Consider the following 25,303-nt stretch of genomic DNA (forward strand, 5'->3'; position numbering starts at 1 on the left):
GTCACACGCGGTGCTTTCGGTGCGGTTGGAAAACGTGGCTTGCTGTGATCTGGAGGATTTGAATAAAGCGCGTGCGCATGGAAGCATGATGCGTGCGGGTGAATTGTATACCTAATTAGAAAGTGGGATTAAGATGATTCCGTGAGTTTGAAATTTAGTCAACATTCTAAATATCAGACACTGCAATAGCTATTGTTTTTTTCTCAATTTATCCACTTTTATTTGTATTAATATCAATTGCCTTCCAATCGTTAAGAGTAGAGAAAAAATGCGATTTTTTTAAGTAAACATTTAGCGCTCTGGTATTAGAACTGTTTTTGTTTCATTTTACAGCAGCACTATTAGATCTTTTATTTCTTCTTCTTATCATGATATCCCTACTGAAGCACAGCCTTCTTGCAGCTAATAGTCATTGTGGTCTTCAGAAGACAGTAGACGTTTTCGCGTTTCATAATTTAACAAGAGATCTCAACGATAGATAAAATTTGTGGTTCATTCAAGACTTTGAAGAATTTTCCGGCCCATATTCAAGATTTGGCTCTGCTATGGAGAAATGCCGTTTGAGCCTTTATTTTAGGTTATATTACCTTTGAAAATGTTTTTCGAAAAGATAAAGAGATTCTGTGCCTTTTTAAGAACGATTTCATAAAGAGAAAAACGAAATCACTAAAAGAGACTTTTCCCTCTTTCTAAATGTTGGTTAAAAATAAAAACTAACTAACTAAGACAGTAGATGCCAGCTGAAGCGCAACTGATTAGCTTATCCAATAAAATCTACCAGCCTGAACTGGCTCTGTTTCCGTTGCATTTCCGCTATAATTTCCAGGTACCACAAGCCTAAAACATCCTCTACTGCGTATCTATGACAAAAACATTAATACTGGGAGAGTTCGCTTATCACAACAGTTCGCACAATTACTAAAAAAAAAATCGCTGGAGAAATGCATAGAGGAAGTCCTGAAAAAACCTTTGAAGGAATCTCTAGGGGAGAATCCCTACAAAAACCTATAAAAAACCAAGAGGAATCACTGGAAAAATCATTGGTGATATTTTAGAAAAAATCCTGGAAGAATTCCTAAAGAAATAGCCCGAGGAATTACGGGATAAAACCTCACAGGAATTCCTAAAAAAATTCCGTAAGGGGGCATCCATTAAGTACGTCACGCTCAAAGGGGGGAGAGGGGGTTCAGGAAAGTGTGACAAGTAATGCATTAGGTATACGGAAAACCCGTACGAAGGGGGGAGGGGGGGTCTAAAATTCTCAAATTTTGCGTGACGTACTAAATGGATGCCCCCTAAGTAATTTCTATATCAACCTTTTGTGAAGTACCTTAGTACATTGTTTAAGTGATGTCTGAAGGAATCCCTATTTCAAACTCTGCAGGAATACCTATATAGAAGCATCCCTAGAAGAATTCCTGAAGTAATTTCTAGAAGAATCATTGGAGGAATTCCTATTGAAATCTTTGAAGGACTCCGAATGAAATTATCACAAAAATCCCAAAAAAATACCAACAGAAATTCCTGGAAACATTATTTGAGTAATTTATGAAGAAATGTATGTAGGAATCTCCAGAACCGTTTCTGGAGGAATTCCTGGAGGAACACCAGTACTGTAGCATACACTAGAAATTCTTGGCTGATCACTACAGAAACAATAAGGAATTTCTGAAGGTATTCTAAAAGGACGAAAGAATTCCGAGGAAAATCCCTAGATGCATTCTTGGATAAATCCTCGGAGTAATTCTAGAAGGAGTAACTAAAAAAAATCCCTCCTGAAATATCTGGGTAGTTTTCTAGAAAAGTTCCTGGTAAAAGTGCTGCAAGAATACCAGCAAACATATCTGAAGGAATCCCAGCACGAGTTCCTGAAGGAAACCCATGAAAAACATCTGCAATGCTCACAGAAATGCTTAAAAAAAATCCTAAGGCAAATATTTGATGTCTTAAGAAGTTTTTTTTAGAGGAATCCCATCATGCATTCTTGTAGGGTTTCCAGTAGATATTCTTGGAGGAATCCCAAGAGGAATTTTTGGTGAAATCTCTAGAAAAAAAATCTGAAAAAAATCTTGAAGGAAAATTTCGAGACATCCCTGAAAAAGGCCCGGCTGTAATCCCTGAAGCAATCTCTGCAGGAAATCTACAGCAGAAATTCCTGGAAATCTCAATGTGTATTCCCGCTGGATTCGCTCGGGAAACTTTTGCATTTTTCCAAGTACCATATTCCATTCAGTTAAAGAATTACACTGGAACCTCTTTGTCATTGGCTAAGAATGCATGTATTATAAAGGTCATAAAAAGAAGAAAATGTGTGCATTAGTTATGTTAGGGTTCGTTCGCATATAACGTAACACTAAGAGGGGTGGGTGGGGATCTTCCGCTGTGTTACGCGCTACATACAATAATCAAAATTTCCCATACGGGAGCGGACCTGGTTGGATGGTTTGAACACTTGACTATCATGCCGAGGACGTGGGATCGAGTCCCACTCCCGACAAACTCACAAAATGTGAGTTCTTCCTTCGGAAGGGAAGTAAAGCGTGGGTCCCGAGATGAACTAGCCTAGGGCTAAAAATCTCGTTAATACAGATAAAAAAAAAAATCCCATACAAAAGTTGTCTGAATTGGAAAATTTTGCGTCACCTAATGAACGCTAAGGGCTTCAATGAAGGAATCTAGTTCGTGAGAACAGGTCTTGCTCCTGGGCATTTTACACGGGGGTTGCTAGAAAGTTCCCACAGAGCCAAAAATAAGGGGTTTGAATGAGGGGCTTCAGGGGCGTTTCAGAGGGTTGTTTTTGGGAATTTCAGGAGCTTTTTAAGGGCGTTCCATCAGGTTGCGTTGGCGCTTTATTGGAATTACAGTGAATTCAGGGGTATTTCAATAGTAGTAACCCTAATAAAATGTTGGGCTTAATATGTCCCAGGCAGGCATGCTGCAGGGGCCTACATCGTCGAAACCAAAACATGACGCTGAAAGCGAGCGCCCATCAGCATCGGACGGACGCCGACGACGGGAACATTCAAAACAACATGCATGCGCTTCGCTTCATCCGCCATTCTTGTCACTTTCTTCGACGCAACGACGGGTGGCGGCTCATTTTCACACCGACTGGAATTCAATTGAAATTTTCAAATTGTCTAAAATGTATGTTTGCTTAATATTTTTATGGGTAATAAACTATTTCAGTAAAATATGCATAGCATACATTAACATTACACAGATTTGACGGTTGTTACACTCATTAATTGAGTTATAACAGAGAAATTCATTCGATGTCGAACGAGCGTGCGTGAGCTTGTGAGTGCGACACAAAGTGGCATCTGCGACGACGCGGCAGCGTCGGTTCATCGGTGACGATGACAGTCGGGCTGAGCGACGACGACGGCGCCTTGTTTCCATTGACGATTGAAAACATTGTTTACAAACTTCGCCTGAAAATTTCAATTGAAATTGAAAATGTAGGGCCCTGGGCATGCTGGTCGTGCACTACGCCAGCGTGGTGCGCCAGTCCTAACAGCCTAGGAGGGTTAAGGGGGTTTCTGGAACGTTTCAAGGGGCTTTGAATGCAATTCAGTGGGTCTCAGGAGGTCGTTACAAGGGGTTTCAGGGTGTTTCAAAGCATTTCAAAGAGTTGCAGGTTTTTCAAATTTATTTTTATTCGTGAATTTTAACCAATGTTCATACTTCACACGTTGCAGGGGTTTCTGGAACGTTCTTAGGGCATTCCTAGACGTTTAGGGAGCATATGGTAGCATTCCAGGAGCGTTTCAAGGGGTTATCAGGTGTACTTCAGAGCGTTTCTGGAGCATATTGAAGGTTTTCCAAGGGGTTCAGGGACATTTCAAATTGATTATTTTTGGTTTGATAAAACTCAAGGGCGTTTAATGGGATTACGGGATTTCAGGGGCGTTTAGAGGAATTTCAGGTTAGGGGCGTATCAGGGTGTTTAAAAACACCCTTAATTAAAGGGCAATTCATGGGCGTTTCAAAAGAGTTTGTGATGAAGGTTCTGAAGTTCCTCCGAAATCACCCTACACGCAGAAAAAAAGAGGCTTGTTTAAAACAATAAAACGCATGGTTGATTTTCAAACTGAGCAATTGCTTATTCCGAAGTTATATTTCTTTGTTCTTGCTTAGAGTTTATCGATCAAAACAATCAATTCTCATCATTCCATATAACGATGAAAACTTCATTTGTTTTAACAAAATGGGGACCATAAACATGGCCCGGATGCACTCACACATCTTTAAAATTCTTACCCCAACATCGCCACAACGAAGAAAGTGTAGCAAATCCATCACTCCAACTTCCAAGTGCAGTTTTGGCCGTGATGGATAACGCGCAGGTACTCAAGACAGCACCAAGTCACCAACACAATCACGTTCCGGTTTTGTTAGTACCAAAAGTGCAGTCGTTTAAAACAATCTGTCATTTTATGTTGAAACTACCAAATCACAGTTTGTTCTAACAAACTGTCAAAAATTTCGTCAAATGAAAATATTTGTATTATCAAACAATGGAACAGATCAGTTTAAACAAGAGATCAGTTTTTCGCTATAGCAAATTGAAAAATCGGTTGATTTAAACTAGAATTTAATTGTGTTTACAATTAATTTTTCTGCGTGTAAGACCCACTCGAACCCCATGTAACACATCTGAGATCCCTCGAAATCCTCGAATCATACAGGTCTGTCGTCTCTAAAATCCGTCGAAAGTCCTCTGAAACTCTGCGTCTTCTTTTTTATTAGTGGCTCTACGTCCCCACAGGAACTTTGCCTGCCTCTCTTCATCTTAATGTTCCTTGAGCTCTTTCACTGTTATTAATTGAAAGGCTTTCTTTGTCTGTCATTGCATGAATTTACAAGTGTACATTGATACACTATGCTCAGGGAAGTCGAAAAAAAGTTCCCGACCGGCCATCTCCGGATTGGCGATCCAAAGCCTTACCACAAGGCTAACTGGAGACTCCAAACCCTCTGCAATGCCTCCGAAATCTCCCTAAAATCCTCTCGGACCCTCGCTCGGACCCCATTTTATCGCACCTGAAATTCTTCGAAATCCCCGGAAACGTTTGCGTAACGTTTTGAAACCAGCCGAAAATATTCTGAAACTTCCTGGAATGCCTTTAAAATCCCCTAAGACCCACTCAAACCCCATGTAATGCACCTGAGACCCCACGAAATTCTAGAGACGCATCTGCTACGCCTCGAAAATCCGTCGAACAAACACCTTTTTGACGAATTAATTCAGCATAATGTTGAATAACATTTGAATTATTTTCACGTACAACCTTTGCTCGGGTTTTGTTCACACAAATTTGGAGAAGTTGTAAAACGTAGTGTTCGGTATCAACTTTATTGTTTGTTGTAAATAGCATTTTGCAAATATCATGAAAGCTTTTATTAGGCTTTGGCAAAAATGACTGAAAATAAATAAAATGCAAAAATGTATGAGAGTAAGTTTTTGTTCTCATGTTAATGACACCTATATTATGAAATAAGAATTATATACAAAATTACCTAAATCCAGATTTGAACTCAAGACCTGTTGATTGCCAGCTGCATTCCATCTTATCTGCGCCATCCTAGAGACGGTGAGTTGCAGCACCCAAAGCAAAACATAAACTTCTCATGACATATGTTCAGCAGTGGTGAATTAGCACAGCACGTAGTAATCAACTGAACAACGCCTTATACTTTAGCAGCTATTCAGCCCAACGCACGTGTTTTCTATTCTGATTTCGTTATCAGTATTTTATCGCGCGGTGAGAAAATTTGTATCGAATGCGGCCAAAAATAAGTTTTGGTCTTAATTGAAGATATTATTCCCAGACACTGGAACTGATGTACAAATTGCGAAATGAATATGTTTTTATTATTAAGTATCGGTCTTCATAGTACATCAATAATGTATGGACATATGTGGTGCGGCATGGTGCATTCACAGATTCTGTTCAGGTAATCTACTCATACTTAATCGTGGAGAACGTTTTTGATTTATGTTTTCGTCAGAGAATATTGACATAGTGTTTAACAACAAGTGCTTAATGATGTTTAGCAATATTTTAAATATGTCGACTTCTGAATGCCGCTAAATTATTTAGGCTACCGTGGCATCGATATTCAGTAAACACGGCAGCACTGCAATATGAAAGGCATCGATCCAAGCGTCTTGTACAACAGAACTGCTGTGGAAGATACAGATACTCAATGATAAGCTACATATTCCTATTCTATTTTTTTGTGTGATTTGTTTAAAATGTTGGATTATTGATAACAGTTTTAATTATGATATATCCCATTATCCGAACAAAGTTACGAGTCGAAGTATGACGGACTGAAAGCGTTTATTCGACAAATGAAAAGCACATTGTACAGGAACATGTGCGTATTGATACATCAGCTTAATAAGAAGGAGAAAAATACTTTGTTAAACTATTTTGTAAAGGAATCAGTACTTAATAAAATTCCTATTAAACTTTTGAAAAGTGTTTTAATTTATCATTATTAATACCGATGAGGAAAGTCGAACATTGACTACTTTTTCAATTGAAAAGTTATTTATACAATAACTAACTGTACCCGGCAAACTTTGTCTTGCCTACTGCGTTTTTTGACGTTTCAAGTTTCTAGCCAAGACCCAAGTCCCCGGTCAAAATGTACGGGAGATCGATTTTCAAAAACTCTCATTTTATCCATGTTTTTCGCCTCATAAACCATCCTTGGGTGAAAACTAACAGAACAAAACTAACACGACCAGAATCGGGCCTTTCGTTCGCAAGTTATGCGCGGTCCCACGTATGCCACTGCATTTTCATATATATAGATGTGTAGAGCAAAGTTTTAGATCTGCTATCATTACCATTATCGAGTCACAATTAAGCAAGCTTGCTTGTTTGTGACTTGCAATTGTTAGTTAGGTAGGCATTACGTAGAGCAACATGTTTTCTGTCGAAAGGACAACAGGACAAACAGAACTCAAATTGTTGAAGTGAATACAAGACATATCAAAACTCCTGAATAGACTCAGGCTTCTATTATGCCACCTGACTTTATTTTTGGACCATAAAGTGAACATGGTTTGGTCCTTCTCATTAAATTTTAATTAGATGATGAAATCAAGGTGCCTTGGCCGAACTTCGGACACAGTTTAAACTACGAAAAGCAGTGGGAAGGTCGAAAACTTTCAATATCTCGGCAGCCAGATCGCGTATAGAGATCGACATAGGAGCACGGATCAAGAAGGCGAGGGCTGCTAAAAATATTCGTAAAAATTCAAATTTTAATTTCTAACGTGAAATCTGTGCTTTTGAATGCCATCAAAACGTGGTGTGCGTCAGTAGAATTCACGCAGAAGCCACAGGTTTTCATCAACCGATGTTTATGGTCTATTATTCGGGTCTAGTGTCTTCGACGATGCCATCAGAAACCGATATCAACAGAAATTCGAGAACGTAAATGGAGGTGGGTCGGTCACACACTACGAAAGGGTAGAGATGATATCTGCAAGCAAGCGTACAATTACACATATTTCCCTTTACTGGCATTTTACCAGATTTGCTGATATGCCTGAAAAATACTTGTAATTATAAGGCACGAAATATTGCTTATTGACAAATAGAGAAATGAAATTTGTGAAAAAAATCGCGTTCTGGTGGGACTCGAACCCGCGACTCCTTGCTTATGTCGCATGGTGCAGCTGGTCGTTACTAATTAGACACCAGCAAAACAAACTGCGTAGTGGCTAGGTATGCGGAGTGCGAGAGTAAATCTCGGCTTCATAAAAACAATTCGCTCTCACTTGTAGTAAGTGGGCACAAACGCGAGTGTGTTGTGGATTGGCATCCAAGCCGAAAGAGAGATGAGTTTGGGAAAAAGAAGTGTTCACGGTGTGGCTTCGGAGTCAGTTTGGCTTTTTATTCCGCAGAATCATTACCTGTCATGTGGCTTAGTTGGTTGAAGCGCCGGTCTAGCGAATACGGAGTCGTGGGTTCGAATCTCACCAGAACGCGATTTTTTTTTTCACAAATTTTATCTCTCGATTTGTCAATTAGCGACATTTCGTGCCTTGTAAGTTTTTCGTCTCCGAACAAGCGCTGGATTGGAATCCGGCAGGACATCGCAGCAGAGGCAGACCCAGAGGCGTTTTGCGACGAAGCATCAATAAGGAAATCAAGGAAGTCTATAGGAATCTGACCTGGGTCAAGGCTAAATCGAGCAGCCCCCCAGGATGAAGATCTTTTACGTTGACCCTATGTACTCCCAGAGGCACTCAGGATACTTGAGCGAGAGTGAGCGACGAAAATTGTCCCTCCACCGTACTATATGTTATAGTAACTTGAAATAATACTTTGTGCGATGTAATGCATGCATCTTTTCATTTTGCAACGTTTAGGTATCTTGGACTTGCCTTACAACCATGTTGCAAGCAGTTCTTGGATGACCTAGAACGTACAAAAAACTCTGAAAATCTTAAGAACGTATCAACTGGTCATTGATCAACTTGAAAATCTGAAGACCTGTATTTCGCGAGATCTTGAAAGACCTCAGATATTCTAAGGTCTATGCTTTATCTAGTTTAGTACGTCACTGTTAGCACATCACCCCATGACTTGACTATACTGAGCTTTGTATTTTTTTCGGTGTGAATCTAATACTACTACTACTACTAAAAGTTGGAGGGAGTCCAGTAAGTAATGAAAGAACTCGGTGGATAGAATCGTAAGCGAGCGATGAAAAAAATTGCATAGGTCCATTGATTGAAGCAACGAGGTACGGAGTGCAAAACTGCGTAATGATTTCGAGCGAATACTCTAACACTAAAAACCAATTTAAGAGAGTCAGGTTATGGGACCTTCACGGTCCATCAATCTGTTCCCGATATTGACGAACCTCGAAGTGAAACGCAATTTAGATGCTGCTGCAGCTACAAGAGAAAGTTGAATTGAAAATTAATGCATATTTGAGCACAATCCCCGCGGCAAAAGAAGATTCTACGTTACGAGTACGTCGTCACACTTTTTGAAGCGAACCATAAGTTTTCTGCACCCATATCAACCTCAATTTCGATGACAAGCTAGTCTATCACCCGCTCGGCGGGCGAGGTGATTGGCTCTTAGCCATCCTTCCGTCACGTGATCGAAAGCTTTTATAGAACAAACTCAACAACTTACCAACCCTCAGACGGCGGCGACGGCGAGGCGTGTTGGTGTTCAGCGACGTTCAGACCTGTTCAGACTTAAAGAGGGTGCATCACCACCAGAACCACCCTCAACCAATCTTCCGCCTAGAGGGCACTAATCTCCACGGGGGAATGGCTGGCTGGCTGGCTGTTGCTCCTCAATGGGTATAAAAATATCACAACACCACACCGCCGCCACCGCGCTCTCATGAATTATTAATGAGCTCTTCGACGCAGCACCGCATCACACCGGGATTCAATCAGTGACAGCGATTTGGAAAAATTTAAATACTAATTGATGGGGAGAGTCAAGTGTGGTGTGGATGAGGTGCGTCGCCACCGTCGGCGAAAAGCTCCCCATGCGAGTGAAGTAATGTATAAATAATGGGAAATCAGATGAACAGCTCGGTGCAAAAAATACCATTCGCAGTCTACGTGGCGTTTTGAATGATGATGATTGCTGCTTTTGATTTGTTGGTGTGATAAATTATGGAAATTGTTAAATTTATCATTATGATGGCAGAAAGATTATGCTTTTTTTTTCTCAAACTTGAGTCGTTTCACGGCTAAAGGTAGCTTACAGATATCGGAAATAGGCTATATTTTGCTCGACGGAGTTCTAGAAGAAATCCCCGAAGGAACTCTAGGAGGAATTCCTAGAGGAATCCCCGATAGAATTCCAGGAGAAATTCTCGAAAGAATTCTAGGAAGAACCACCAAAAGAATTCCCGGAGGAAACCCCAAAAGAATTCTAGGAGGAATCTCCGAAGAAACTACAGGAGAAATCCCAGCAGGAATCTCAGGGGGAATCATCGAACAAATTTCGGGAGGAATCTCCGAAGCCATTCCAAGTAGAATCCTCTAAGGTTTTTTAAGAGGATACCCCGAAGGAATTCCAAGAGGAATCCCCACCGGAAGTCCAGGAGGATTCCCCGAAGAAATTCAAGAAGGAATCCCCATAGGAACTCTAGGAAGAATCTTCGAACTCCAGGAGGAATTTCCGAAGGAATTCAAGAAGAAATCACCGAAAAAAAATCAAGAAGGAAATCCTGGAGGAATTCCATGATGAATTTCAGGAGGAATGTCCGAAGGAATTCTAAGAGGAATCACCAAAGAAATTCCAGGAGGACGCTTCGAAGGAATTCCAGGATGAGTCCACGACGGAATATCTAGAAGAATCCCGAAAGAATTTAAGGAGGAAATCATTAAGAAAGTCCAGGAGAAATCCCCAAAGAAATAACAGGAAAAATCCCTGCAGGAATTCCAGGGGCAAACCCCTAAAGGAATTCTGGGAGGAATCTCCGAAGGGTTTCCAAGCAGCGTACTCGAAGGATTTTCAAGAGGAAACCCCGAAGCAATTTCAAGAAGAATCCCAATAGAAAGTTCAGGAGAAGTCTCCGATAGAATTCCAGTAGGAATCCCCGAAGGAATTCTAGAAGAAACCACCGAAGCAACTCCAGGAGGACCCCTGGAGGAATTCCATGAGGAATCCCTGAAGGAAATCCAGGAAGAATCTCCGAAGGAAACATCAACGAAATTCCAGGAGGAAACCCCGAAGGAATTACAGGAGAAATCCACGACAGAATATCAGGAGAAATCCCCAAAAGAATTCCAGGAGGGATCCCTAAATTAAGTCCAAAAGGAATGCCCGGAGAATTTCCATGAAGTATCCCCTAAGGAATTCCAGAGAGAGTCTCCAAAGGAATTCAAAGAGGAATCCCTAAAGAAGTTCCAGGAGGAAATCACAATGGTATTTCAAGAGGATACCACAACGGAATATCAGAAGGGATCTTCGAAAGAATTCCAGGAGGAATCCTCGATGGAAGTGTAGAGGAACCCCTGAAGGAAGTCCAGGAGGAATCTCCGAAGAAATTACAGGAGAAACCCCCTTTAGGAATTCCAGGGCGAATTATAGAAGGAATTCCGGTAGGAATATCCAAAGGATTTCCAGGCGGAAACTCCCAAAAGGGAATCTTTGCGGGTGGGGGGAAGAATTTGCAGGAGGTAATCCGAAAAGAATTCCTGGAGGAATTCCCGAAGGAAACCCTGAATGAATTCTTGAAGAAACTCCATGAAAGATACATCATGAATATCCTGGAGGTATACCTGATTATAATCCTAAGGAAATTATTGAAGGAACTCCTACAAGATTCTCTGAAGGAAATCCTGTAGGAATCCCTGAATGAGATTGTGGAGAAATCTCTGATGTAACTCCTGGAGAACTGGACTTCGTGAGTCCTCTTTGAAAAATCTCAATCTCAATCTACAATATGAAAGAGTTCCAGGAGCTATCTCTGGAAGAACTCCTAGAAGAATCCCTAAAAGAACTTCTCGAGGAATCACCTAAGGATATCCTGAAGGAATCTTAGAAGGAACTCTTATATAGGAATCCCTGAACAAACTTCTGGGGGAATCCTTGAATTCTCCTGGACGTATGCTTGGATCCTCCTATGAGATTCTCTGAAGAAACATCTGCAAGAATGCCTGAAAATCTTGGATGAATCTCTGATGGAACTCTTGGAATAATTTCTTTAACAACTTCTGTAGGAATTTCTAAAGGAACTCTAGAAGGAATCCCTGCAGGAACTACTGGATTAATTTCTAAAGACCTTCTGAAGGAATTCCTGAAGAAACTTTTTACGGAATTCTTGATGGGTCTCCAGGAGGCATTTATGAATCCTCCGGAAAGAATCTTTGGAGGGACTTCTGGAAGGATACCTGAGCCAACTTCTGTTGAAATAGCTTACTGCCCATAATCGCATAGTTGACGTAACCACCATTGACAATGTCAGCACTCACAAGCTAATATCTAGCAAATGTGCATAATTGTGACTAGAGGGTCTTGCCCGGGATTTCCCGGGACAAAAATCCCGGGAAATCCCGGGATCTAAAAAATCCCGAATCCCGAGATATTTTTCCGGAATTCCCGGGATTTCCCGAAAATTTAGATAATGGCAACAATATGTTCTACTGAATCATAACTATTTACTATAAATCATCTTAATCAATATTTCCATTTTGCCATTCGATTCTACATTATATGGCAGGACCAGAGGCCACAACTTTCTATGAAATTGGTTAAAATATGGATTCAGTGGATTGATTTTAAGCTATGACCTTGTACATTTTCGTATGGTCATTTTTCTGGCAGCATTTTATAAAGCAGAATTTGTTTTTATTTTTTGTACAAAACATGTGGAATATTTTCAGATGGAAATTCTGTACAGAATTCTAAAAAAATATTAAATTTCGCTTACATAAATATTGATGTACACTTTCACAGAATGTTCGGTTGCTTGTAAAGCCTGTATCCGTAATAATCGGGACACAGAAATACAGTTGTAACTCTGCAATAGATACATTGAAATTGCTCAATTTTGGCCTAATAACATCTTAAGTCATGTTCATTTCACCTACAAAATTTCATGTGAATCGGTGAAGTAATTTATGTTGCAGCAATGAAAGAATAGAATGTGCGCCACTGAATTTTGTACAGCCCCTAGTTTTGCTTGTCAGCGCTGTAGCTTTTGAATTTGGCAAAGGAAATGGCTGAAATTTTGAACACAAACCTCTCAATCTACGTTTGTTGCATAGGCAAAATTTCAAAAAAATCGATGCACCATCAACAATTTTATAGTCGAAACACATATTGGGGCTGACCGTGTTTTTGGCCCATCAGACAACAATTAGTCAGCACCCCTTATTGTTTCGATTGTATTGTTGAAAGTACTATACCAATATTCATCAAGTTTTGCAGGCATATTATACACATAATCAACTACCTTCTGTGAAAATTTCATGAAAATTGGCAGAGAAATTCAAAAGTTATGAATAAGCAAATATTGCACATGAAAAACACGAAAAGTTTTCTCCAACACTCACCCCTTTCCACACCAGTAGCTTTCAAACCAATTGATCAAAGTTGATGAAATTTTGCAAGAAAGTGTCTCTATAAGTATCATAACTGCTAACAAAATTTTATAATTGTTATCACAAAACTTTGAACAGTAGCGTAAAAGAACCATCTGTTATGCGAATGAAAATTGGTCATGATTGTACAAAATGCTCAAAACCACGACAGTTTGTTTTTTTTATCCACAGTTAAAATTAATTCATCGATTTTTATGAAATTTGACACAAATAACAAACATACACCAAAGAGTTCTCAGTCAATTATTTAGCCAATTTTACCAATTCATTACAGAGCTACAACCGCATTTATGTGTCCCGATTATTGCGGATACAGGCTTTAGTTCAGAAAAATTGGTAATCAATTCCTGACGAAACTTACCATGTTACCTCTGTGATATGTTTCCGATGGAATTCTTCGGGACATTTTATTCTGAAGCATAGGTAATATTTCATACAAACTTTGTGAAAAAAATGTGGACAAAAATAAATAGGTAAAGTAGAAACTTTAAAGCATTTTGCTGAAAATTTGACAGCGAACTACAAATATGGTCAATATTGTTATTGCAAAATCTGAGAATTTTCGAAGCACGTGGGAAAAAGTTAAACACTATGTGAAATTGTTCAAAATAATAGCAGTGTAAATAATTTGAAATGTAGCTTTACCTTGAAGAAGCAAGAAATATTTTCGCACGCTATTCGAACAGTTTCCGCCTTGATTACAAGTTAATGTTAAAATTTGAAATTTTTAAAATTGTTTGCTGAATTTAAAAAATCAGAACAAACATTGCTATTATTTTGATCAATTTCACATAGTGTTTAACTTTTTTCCACGTGCTTCGAAAATTCTCAGATTTTGCTATAAAAATATTCATCATATTTGTAGTTCGCTGCCAAATTTTCTGCTCAATCGCTCATATGAAAACAAAGTTACAGCATGCCAAAGTTGACCATTTTGTATGGAAAACGGCTTTCACTGCTATTTTTATGAACACAGCTGTAGCTGGAAAATGAAAATTAAGTGGATTTTTAAACTATCACAGAAGTCGAAACATTTATTAATTAGAAACCCAATATATCAAAATAGCGTCAGAGTTTCAGGCAGGAATTATCAAAGTCAAAAACTAATAAAACATTTTTACTTGAATTTGATTAAAATTCATTCAAATTTCTTTAAACTTTTTCTTTGGCCAAAAGGTTGACAAAAAGGTAGCACTTAGACATTTTCAAATCACTCTTTCAACTTTTACCACTCAAGCTTTTTCAGAGAAATTATCGAATTTGCTCCCAGAAATAGCATAAAAAGTCCTCATGGATTCATATATTTTTTTTTCAGGAATGTAATTTTTTTTAGAAATGAGAAATGAAAATGAAAACCCGACGAGTTGAACACTTCAATTAGTTGCTGAAATATGATTAAAACTGGTTTAGGATTCATTCCATTACTTTTTGTATCGCTTATGGGAAATTTTGATTTTTCCCGGGATCCCGGGAAATCCCGGGATTTAAAAAATAAAGATCCCGAATCCCGGGATTTTTTTCAGGCCGGGAAACAAGACCCTCTAATTGTGACCAGTTTTATTCAATAGAGCACAAGATCTAATCACAAGCTAGATATCAACGTGAAAAAGTCATAAACTTTTCATTAATATTTGTTAAAATTTCAAAAGTGTGCTGAAAACTACAGTGGCGCTTACGTCAACTATGCGATTATGGGCAGCTTAGGGAACTTCTGTAAAAATTTCTAATTATCACCTGGAGGCATACCTGAATCCTCCTGGAGCGATTAGGTAGATCCCTGAATGAACTCTTGGAGAGATCACCGCAGGAACTTCTGGAGCAATCCTTGAAAGAACTTATGGAAGAATCTCTGAAAAAACTTCACGAGAAAATATTTTCTGAAGGAACTCCTGGAATTTTCTCTGAAGGTAATCCTGTCGAGATCTTCCTGAGAGATCTACCAGGGTGTCTACTACCTGGAAAAACCTGGAAAACCTGGAATCCTCAGGGATTTTTTTTAACAGGGAAAACCTGGAATACTCAGGGAATATCTTGAGTACTCAGGGAGATTTTACTCCGATAAAAAAAACATTGGGTCGTATGAATAAAAACCTGGTAGTAAACATTTTTATAAAAATTTCGCTATAAGGATTTTTTCCAGAATTTCTGTCAGGTCTTCTTTCTGAAACTTCTTTAGAAATACCTCCTGGAATGTTTACCAGGATTTCTTATAAAATTCCTTCCGCATGTTTGGCGCTATTTTTTCTTGGTATTCCTTTTTCAGTTTTTATCCGGAAAGGTATACTTCCGGATTCCTTCCAGGATTCCTGAATTCCAACCGATTTCTACTGGAGTTTTTCACGGGGATACTATTTCTTCCCGGAGTTCCTCCAGTGTTTTGTTCAAAGAAATCTTCCTAGGATTTCTACCAGAATTTACCCCGAATAGTCTATAAGAATTTCTGTCGGGATAAATCGTATAGAATTTCTTTCGGCATTCCTCATGGAAGTTTTACACGATTCCTTCCGGTGTTCCTCTTCTTGGGACTTCCCCAGAATTTCTTTCGGAGTTGCTAAAGGAATTATTCCTGGGGTTGCTACTAAAGTTCCTCCAAGGCAGGGTTTCTGAAGGAGTTTTCACGAATTTACTGCAAGAGTTCCTCAAAAGATGTCTTTCATTTAGTCCTGTAATATCTTCAAACAATTGCTTTGGGCTTTCTTCAAGATGTTTTTTTTCTGGTCTCCTACAGGAATTTCTTAAAAGTTTTAGCGAGGTTTATTTTGAATTATTACCTGAGATTTCTCTCGGAGTATCTCCTGAAACTTCTTTCAGAAGATTCCTTCCGATATTGGTCATGCGATGTCTCTCAGAGTTTTTTCTTAATTTACCCTGGAATTTATCCTAAGATTTTTTTCCCGAGTGCCTTCTGGGATTTCCACAGGAATTATTGCTGATATTTCTCATTGAATTCTTCTCTTGCATTCTTTCAGAGCCAGGCTGTTCCTTGTAGTATTACGTAGGTGATCAGTTTTCCCACAAAGTATTCTTGTACCTACCCTAAAGCCATTTTTCATCGCTTCATCAATGGCAGCTCAATCGGATGCCAGAAAGGAAAAAAAAAACGAAACATTAGCCTAGGGCAAGGATAAGAAAAGCACGTAAAACTCTAATCGTTTCTCCATGAAGCGCTCTAGCTGTATCAATTTTCCATTTACCTTCTCAACCTTCCCTTAAAAAGCGTCCATCATTTCTTGTTGATTTCTTTTTAATTCCCACTTCTCGGAAACCGGGGTTGGGAAATTGAAAATGCGAAGCATTACAAGTTTTTTTTCGTTTTCGGGAAGGCCCGCCTGCAGCCAAGCGTGGTCAAACGGTCAATTTTTCGTTTTATTGATGAAAGGCACCCGACGACCGACCGACCGACAGGGTCGATTGATGTCCATCCTGAACCTGCTGCTGAACAATCAAATCAAAGGAGATTCTATTTTTATTTACATACTGTGATCGCCGCCGGATTCTGCCCGTTAGACAATGGCTTTGCGTAGGGTAACTCAAAATTGCCATCAATAATTATGAGCATGAGCGTGAGCAGAGACAACCGTACAATTTGTAGTTGCTGCTTCGTGTTAACCACAATACGAACAATACCCGATCAGAAAGGCATAACAAAATTATAACCGATTAAGTTATTTATTTCAAAGATTTTTCATAACAGAATGAGTTATAAAATTCGCCGGTTAGGTGTTAAAATAACAAAAATTATAACTAAAATTGCTCTAGTCATAACATAATTATAACAGGTCTTGATACAATTATAACAAGCTTATAACAAAATGAGATATAAAAAATCAATCAAATTATATCACATGTTGTTATAAAGCAGTTATAAATATATTGGGTAAAAATTAAGTAGTGTAAAAATTAACTCATTTTTGGGTAATCAATTTTTAGAGTGAAATTTTATTTTTAGTAAAAAGTTACTGGCATCAAAAAACTTCTCCACATAGTATACATAAAACCCAGGGATTCGAACCTACGACGGCTAGAACCTAGAACAGAAGCTCGTCGTTTTTACCAGTGTGGCCATCACAGCACTTGAAGTGAGGGGCGATATATGCTGAAACGGTTCTTCATATTGGTAGCTCCTCTATAAATAGACTCGCTGATCCAACATACCGGAGAGGGGAAGTATGACGTCACCATACCCAGTTATGACGTCACCATGCACGTTACTAAAGCCCATTTAGTCCCTCAGCATCAATGTCGTGTGCGCTCGTTGTGCACTAGAGCCAGCGTTCACTACTTCGGAGCTGGAGCCCACATCGCTGTACCTACGCGAATGGACGTCACACGAAACTGTTTTAATACAGTTGATAGCAATTATATCTTCGTGTTATTAACTAAGTTGAAGATTTAGCTAATAACTTTCAAATAGTGAAAAGCGTGGAACTAAGCACTAGTTGCACCAGCGTTTGTTTGAATGTTTAAAGAGTTTTTTTTGGCATGTTTTATTTCATTATTATTTAATGATATTCCTTCTGCAAAGTTGTTCAGTAGAATTATGGCGCTTAAGTGGTGAATGTTTCGGTAGGAATATCCACCGCAAATTCTTGCAGGAATGTTCCCTTGGAAGAATTTATGAATGAATTTTTAAAAGAATAAAAAAAAACATTTCCATAATGAGTCATTGGTGTAATTGTCGATAAAATTTGTAAAGAAACCTTTTGATAAATACTTGAAGTAATTTGTTTTCGAACACAGAGCGGTCAGGAAATCCAAAGGAATATCAAAACACTTCGTTTCGCTGTTGAACTAAATATTTTATTAACTCTAACAAAACAACTACACTTCATTTGGTAGTACATAACTACTTCGATCGGCAGATATGCACACACAGATTATCCATGCGGAAAAAGCTGTAGTTAATTGTAGTGATATTCACAACAGAGACTGAGTGACCACATACCTACTAAGAAATTGGAATTGGATTGAAAAGTTTAACTTTAAAACTAGAACTTAAATAATTACTGAGATCCTTCAGAATTTCTGATGGATTTTTCCTGATGGAGAATCCTTTGAGTAATTTGTTATGCATAGGCTGAAGTAATTTGTTAAGAATGTCTTGAAGATTTTTTTTTTGGAATCTCTGAAGAAATTCTCAAGGGAGGAAATGTATGTGGGGTTTTAAACTTAAGTTAAAACTTGCGGGAAATCCCTATCACGAATGATCTGTATACTGTACAATTGTATACATATTAGTAATTTGAGTTGAGCGCTCCGACAGATCAAAGGTGACATGATCTGGTCAGTGAAATATAATTGGTGAATTGGAATGTGTTTTTGTGTTCTATGATCGTAGATGATGGCTCATAGGAGTGGTTTACTTGGGATCCCAACATGTATTGCTAATTTAGAGAAAACTTTCCGTTTTACGGTAGAATGAAAAGCTACCGCAGCTGTCAGACTACTGATTTTCACTGAGGTATCATCAATCTACCCTAGCGAGCCCTAGCGATGCCTTGGTTAGCCTTGGATACGACGCCGATGATCATTGTTTGTTGTTGGTTTTCAGTTCAATTCACCTTGTAAGCATGCTTTGATTTGGCCTTCAGTTTCAATGATACGATGATTTTCAAGCCTGCGGTAGGACTTTGACAGCTGCGGTAGAACTCGGCGGCTACCGCAGAGTGGAAATTTTTCTAAAAATCCGCAATATACGGAATAAACTTTCAACAAATCCTTGGGGCAAAATTCTTTTGAAGAATTCAAAGAGGAGGCCATGGAAAATCATGGAGGAATTGTTGAAAAATTTCTAAGAGGATTACCCGGAAGAATACGTGGAGGAATTTCTTAAGGATTTTTTACAGAAATTCCTGGAGGGATCCTTTGAAAATAATTGGAAAGAATCTCTAGAGGAATTCCTTGGAGGAATTACCGTAGGAATCTTTAGAGTAATTTTTTGAAGGAATCATTGGAATCCTTTCTTAAGAAATCCTTGGAGAAATTGCTGAAGAATTCTCCAACCACAATTTCTAGAGGAACTCTAGGGGGTATCTCTTTAAGCACTTTTGGAAAAATATTTGAATATTTGCCTGGAGGATCGTCATTAAGAATTCACGTAGGAATAGTGGAAGAACTTCTAGTGAGCTCCCAAGAAAACCTACAAGAGAAATACTTTCAATATCTCTAGAAATATTCGCTGAAAGTACTCCGTGGACATCCATAATAAACAGACAACCTGTAAGACATGTATAAAATCCTGTAAACAAATGTAAACGCCGCAGTTCAATTACATATAACATTTTCCACTTGAGAGCCAAGGACTTCTCGACAACTTTGCTGATGAGTGATGATCCGACCTTCTTAGGACAGCAGAATAATGAGATTTAACATATCAAATAGCTCGTAATAGTGAAATTATGCAAAAAATGTTACACCATTCGAGAATTTCAAGAATCATGAACAACTTTGCTGAACATACGAACTGTGCAGGTGATCTGGATCATGATAAGAAATATTTAAGATTACCCAATAACATCACGTAATGGTGGAGTTGCTTACCTTATTTTCCACCTTCCAAAGACATAAGATTTCTGTACAAATTTGATGAAGACATGAGTTGTTTTGGTAGTTAATACAATAAAGGATATAAACAATTTTGTGTTCTCTAAACACAGTGGCGCCATACAGCGGTTAATTTACGCACTAAACACTACCAAAAAATATTGATTAGTTACACATTGCATTTTAAAAATTATTACAGAGTTTGTTATAATGTTGATGTAATGATGATCAAATCACATATTCATTTATTGTAACTGACTTTGTTAGAACCTGGAAACAATACAAACTAATTTTCGTACCGATTCAACCGTTGATATAATTTGGTTATGTTTTTGTTATGCCTTTCTGATCGGGTATGGAACGAACTCACCGATAAATATCCATCCCTGTGTAAAGTGATGATGTGATTTCAATCAACGCGGACAGAAGTAGCTTTTGATTATCACTCATATCAGGAGAAAATGAATATTTTATTGAAACTGCATTCTTGGATTTCAAGCCGAACCTTATAATGACGATATATACAAGGTTTATTTGTTTAAATTACAAAGATGGCTGTCAAATCGTATCGAAGTTCGACATAATATCCACACGTTTTGTGATATGAGAAAATAATATTCTTTGAAACTTTCATAATAAAATAATAGCATGAAATGAGCTCACCAATTTATATATGTATCACCGGCGAAATATGTGGGAAGCGAAAATAAAGCCCAACAAACCAGCGTACACGCAAGAAATGAATCTCACTTGCGCGAGTCTCTTCTTCGCACTGTCGAGTCGTACTTCTTTATCGCTAGCTCAGCGCCCCGAACCGCATCATACCGGTGCAGTGCTTGAAAAGTGAAGCGTTTTTTTCTCGAACAAAGCAAAATTTGCTCTTCTTTGACCGGCGTCTTTCAACCCGAAGCGGTAGCTATATGCCTTTATTGGCTAACGTGCTTCTGGAGCAAGTGGGAGCAGGGGCAATAAAAATGGTTACTGAGAGTGAGATACGATGATTGGCTCTCTAAATCTCTTTCTTCGCCGGTGTACACGGCAATGAACCTCATTTATTGTGCCTTTTTTGAAAGGAATGTAGTGGACAACAAATTATGTGTTAATTTTTATGTTTTGTCTGTGGTCTGTTGCTGTGTACTTACTTACAATATCCCGTTTTATCGTTAAAGGCGTGCGACATAGGCACCTTTGTCAATCATTTATACTCCGGTAATATTACCAAATCCAATCAATCCTGTTCTTAAGTAATTCTTCTTTGTTACCATTCAACAAAGCTCCGAAGTGCTCCCTCCATGTGACTGCCATCATTGCTTTTTATATATATAACAGAAAAAGATTCTCAGGCAATGCTCTTTTCAGCTTTTAAGCAGAGACTTCCCAAGGAAAGAGTTTCAAGAGCCCTTTCGGAGGATCTTAGGAGGATTGTGGAAGCTTTCAGGAGGACTCCAGAAGGTTTTCAGGGGGTTTTCAGTTATTTTCTATAGTCCTGATAGTCATCAGGAGGTTTCAGAAAGGAAGGGAGTTTCATCTTTTCAGGAAGTTTCAACTTTTGGGAACTTTTAAGGTTTTACATCGTTGAAACCGTCTTGCACCTTTATGAAAAGCCTTAAAATTCTCTGACAGGTTTGTGAAAACTCTTGAAAGCCATACGGAACTCCCTTGAAGAGTCCCCATTGGAGACCCTCTGAAACCATCTAATTGCCCCTGAAGCTCCATTGAAACTTCCTGAAACCGCTGAATTCTCCTGGTACTCTTCTTTAACTGCATAATTGCCCCTGTTATGTCTTCTGATAGTCCAGAATCGCTCAATCTTACATTGTAGAATTAGCTTTTAGAGGTTGTACAGACTGAAACAAGCACTAACATATGACAACGGACAACACACATAACACCCAGTGGCCCAGTTGAGAATTTTCCGTTTGACGAAAAGTTTTCCCCGACTGGAGCGGGAATTGAACCCACACCCCGAGGCTTACGAAACACCTAGATGACTGACGCCTCTAGCCGCACGGCCACGAAGCCCACGAAAACAAAAAATCCCTGAATCTTTTTTAACCGTCCCAGGGAAACTCCTCTTAAATCCATTAATACTCCACTAGAATGAAAGGTTTCCCATGAGATCCCAGAAAATTAGATTAATTAAAAGAATTAAAAAAAAAAATGATAAATCCAAAAAGCAATTCCTCTACAGGGGTAAAATCCTTGATGAATCACAGGAGAAACTTTCGGAGGATTCTTTTGACGAATCCCGATAGGATGCCATGGAAACAATCCTCGTGAGCAACCTTTCGGTCCGAATCCCAGGAGCAATCCCTGGAGGAATCCCGGGAGGAAGTCATGAAGGAATGGCTGGAGGAATCCCGGTAAGAACTCCTGGAGGTATCCCTAGAGAACTTCTTTTAGCGATTCCGGAGGAAGTTCTGGAGGAATCTCGAAAACTTCCGGAGGAATCCCGGGAGAAATTCCTAGAGGAATTTCTGCAGAAATTCCAGGAGAAATTCTAGGATTTGGAGGAATCCTGGAAGGAATTTCAGAATCACCCGGCAGGAACTTCTGGAACTTGTGGAACTTCTGAAGGAATCCTGGGAGGAATTCTTGAAGGAATCATGGCAGCAAAACGGCAGGGATCCCGGGACAAATTCCTCGTAAAATCCCGTGAGAAATTCTTGGTGAAATCCCGAGAAGAATTCCTGGATTAATCCTGTCAGGAATTCCTGAAGGAGTCCGGGAAGAAGTCTTGGAAAGAATTCCCGGAGCAATCCCGGAAGAGGAATCCCCGTGGAATTCCTTGAAGTAATCCGGAACAAATGGCTAGAGGAACCTCGGTAGCGATTTTCAAATGCATCCCGGGATTAATTCTTGGAGGTATCCCTAGAGGAATCCCGAGAAGAACTTTTGGAAGAATCATGCGGAATATCGGAAGAAATTCCGGGGGGATTTCCTGAAGGAATCTCGAAATGAATTTCGGGCCGAATTTTTGGAGGAATGTTGGGAGGATCTCTTTAAGGAACCTCGGGAGGAATTCCTGAAAGTATCGCTAGAGAAACACCTAGAAAAATCTTGGGAGCATAAAAAAAAGAAAGAAAATATAGATCACAAACGAGGTAGACACTTCGTTTTCGACCCAAATACTTGATTTTGATCCGTCTGGCGTTGTGTGTATAAGCCTCAGTAGTTTCGCCGGAAAACCATGTTCTGACAATATCGCCTGAAGTTAGTTTTGTGGCTTCGTAGTCGTGCGGCTAGTGTCACCAAGCACTTAGTCGCATCGTGCTGAGGAGCGCGGGTTCGATTCCCGCCGCAGTTGTCAGGAAAAGTTTTCGGCTGTGCCACTGGGCGTTGCATGCTAGTCCGTTGTCTAGTGTCGTGCTTCCTTCAAAGAGCGAACAGCTCACTGGAAGCATTAAACGTGTCCCGTAATTTTTAATTTCGTTTCACTGGTTAGTACGGTGATTAGTAGACGGTGGTTGAGTCTGCAAGTTATACTTCCGAAATTTGTCCAGGATCATCCGCAGATTTAACATTTGATCCCGTGTTGTTCGGCCTTCACGAAAATCATTCTGGTATTTACAGACGAAAAACTCCTCAAGAGGTTTCAGTCTTGAGTCTTGTGGAACAGGACATATAGCCTCAGAAATAAGGACGTGGATATCCAGCAAGACATAAAGGGGATAGTTTTTTAGGGGAATTTTGGGAGATTCAGAGGGTTTTCAGGAATTTTTCATTGGGTTTATGGTCTATTCAAAAGATTTCAACGGGTTTTAAGAGTTTCATTAATTTTCATTTCATAGAATTATGGAAGCTTTCTGGAAGGTTTTAGAAGGGGTTTCAAGTGAGTTTCCAGAGTGTAGATGGTTTCAGGAAGTCTCAGACAATTTCAGGGTGTTTAAAAGGGCTTCAAGAGGAAGACTCCTGGCGTTTGTAAGGATTACATGCACAAAATTGTCTTGATACCTTCATGAAACACTTCTGAAACTTCTCACAACCCCCTGAAACAATCCTGATATTTACAGAAATCCAAGAAAGCCCCAAAACCCATATTTAACATTTCTGAAAACCCCACAAATCTCCTTGAAATCCTTTGGAGCGCCAACGCCAACCTCTTTCAAACCACCTAAAGTCCCTCTAGAACCGTCCTGAAGCGCTATTGAAACTTCTTGCAACCCTTGATTGACTCTGGAACCCTTTTAAAATTCCATGAAATTCTCTCGTATCACTCATAGCATACCTTTAAAGTTCCTTTGAACTTCCATAAGGCCCTACAAAACGTCAAGGAAACCCCCTCCGACACTGCTTCCCCTGAAACCCTTTCAAATCCCCTGAGACTCCAGAAAATGTGATGAATTCCAGAAAAAAAAACACAAGAAGCATCCAAAGAATTCCTGAAGGAAATTTCGTGAAGAATTCCAAGAGAAATTCTCGGAGGAATCTTTTGACAAGCCCCGAGAGGAATCAAGGAAAAACAACTCTTTGGTAGAATGGATCACGGAAACAATCTCTGGAAAACTCCTTGGGGGAATCAATCAGAAGGTAACTATCTTGGAAGTATCACGGGGAAATTCCTGGAAGAATCCCGGGAGGCATTCCTGGAGTAATCCTGGGAGAAATACTTGGAGGAATCCTGAAAAGGAACCCTTGAAAGAAAACCTGGTGGAATCCCGGGAGGATTCCCAGGAGGAATCCCGGGTGAAATTCCTGGAATCTCTGAAATCTCTGTGGAAGGATTCTTGGAAGAGTCCCGAGAGGAGTCCCAGTAGCGAGTTCTTAAGGAATCCCGGGAGAAATTCTGGGAAGATTGAGTCAGGAATTCCTGGAGGAATCCAGGAAGGAATTTTTGGAGGTATGCTTTGAGAAATCACGGGAGGAATTTCCTGAGAAGTCCCGGGAGGAATTCCAGGATGCATTCCGGGATGACATTTTGGGGGAATCCCGGGAGGACGCCCTGGAAGAATTGCTGGTGGAATCGCGAGAAGTATTTCTGGACGAATCCCGGAAGAAATTTCACGAGAAGTCCTGGGAATCCTCAAAAAAAAAAAACCTTGGAGCAATCCCGGGAGGTAATTCTTGAAAGACCACGTCAGGAATCCCGGGGGGGGGGATTTTTGAAGAAATCCCGGGAGGAATGCTTTGAGAAATAATGGGAGGGATTTCCTGAGGAGTTCCGGGAGGAATTCCAAAAGGCAATCCAGGTTAAATTCTTTTGGAATCTCGGGAGGAGTTTCTGGAGGAATTCTTGGAGGAATCCTGGGAGGAATCAGAGTAGGAATCCCAGAATGAATTACTGGTAAAATCCTGGGTGGAATTCCTTGGAAAATCCCGAGAGGGATTCCTCGAGAATTTCTTGCAGCGATCGCGTGGGTATCCCTGAAGGAATTACGGCAGGAGTTCCTGGAGGAGTCCCGAGAGAAGTCCCAGGATGAATTCCTGGAGGAATCCCAGGAGGAGACCCAAGAGCAATCCCTTGAGGAATCCCGGGAAGTATTCCTGGTGGAATTCCTGGAGGAATCTGTGCTGAAATCGCGAGATGAACTCCCGGAGAAATTCTTGGAGGAATTCCGTCAGGAAATTCGTAGAAGGTGGCGAAAGGTAATTCGTAGAGGAATCCCAGGAGGAATTTTTGGAAAAATCCCAGGAGGAATTTCTGGG

The 25,303-nt window shown here is 39.6% G+C and overlaps 1 protein-coding gene across 4 annotated transcripts in view; it reads left to right on the forward strand.

Annotated features, from left to right (window-relative positions):
* Positions 1–25,303, forward strand: part of LOC109423306 (uncharacterized) — a 764,938-nt gene that overhangs the window by 200,623 nt on the left and 539,012 nt on the right. The window lies entirely within an intron of this gene.

Source organism: Aedes albopictus, chromosome 2 (assembly GCF_035046485.1).
Source record: "Aedes albopictus strain Foshan chromosome 2, AalbF5, whole genome shotgun sequence".
NCBI classification, from domain to species: Eukaryota; Metazoa; Arthropoda; class Insecta; order Diptera; family Culicidae; genus Aedes; species Aedes albopictus.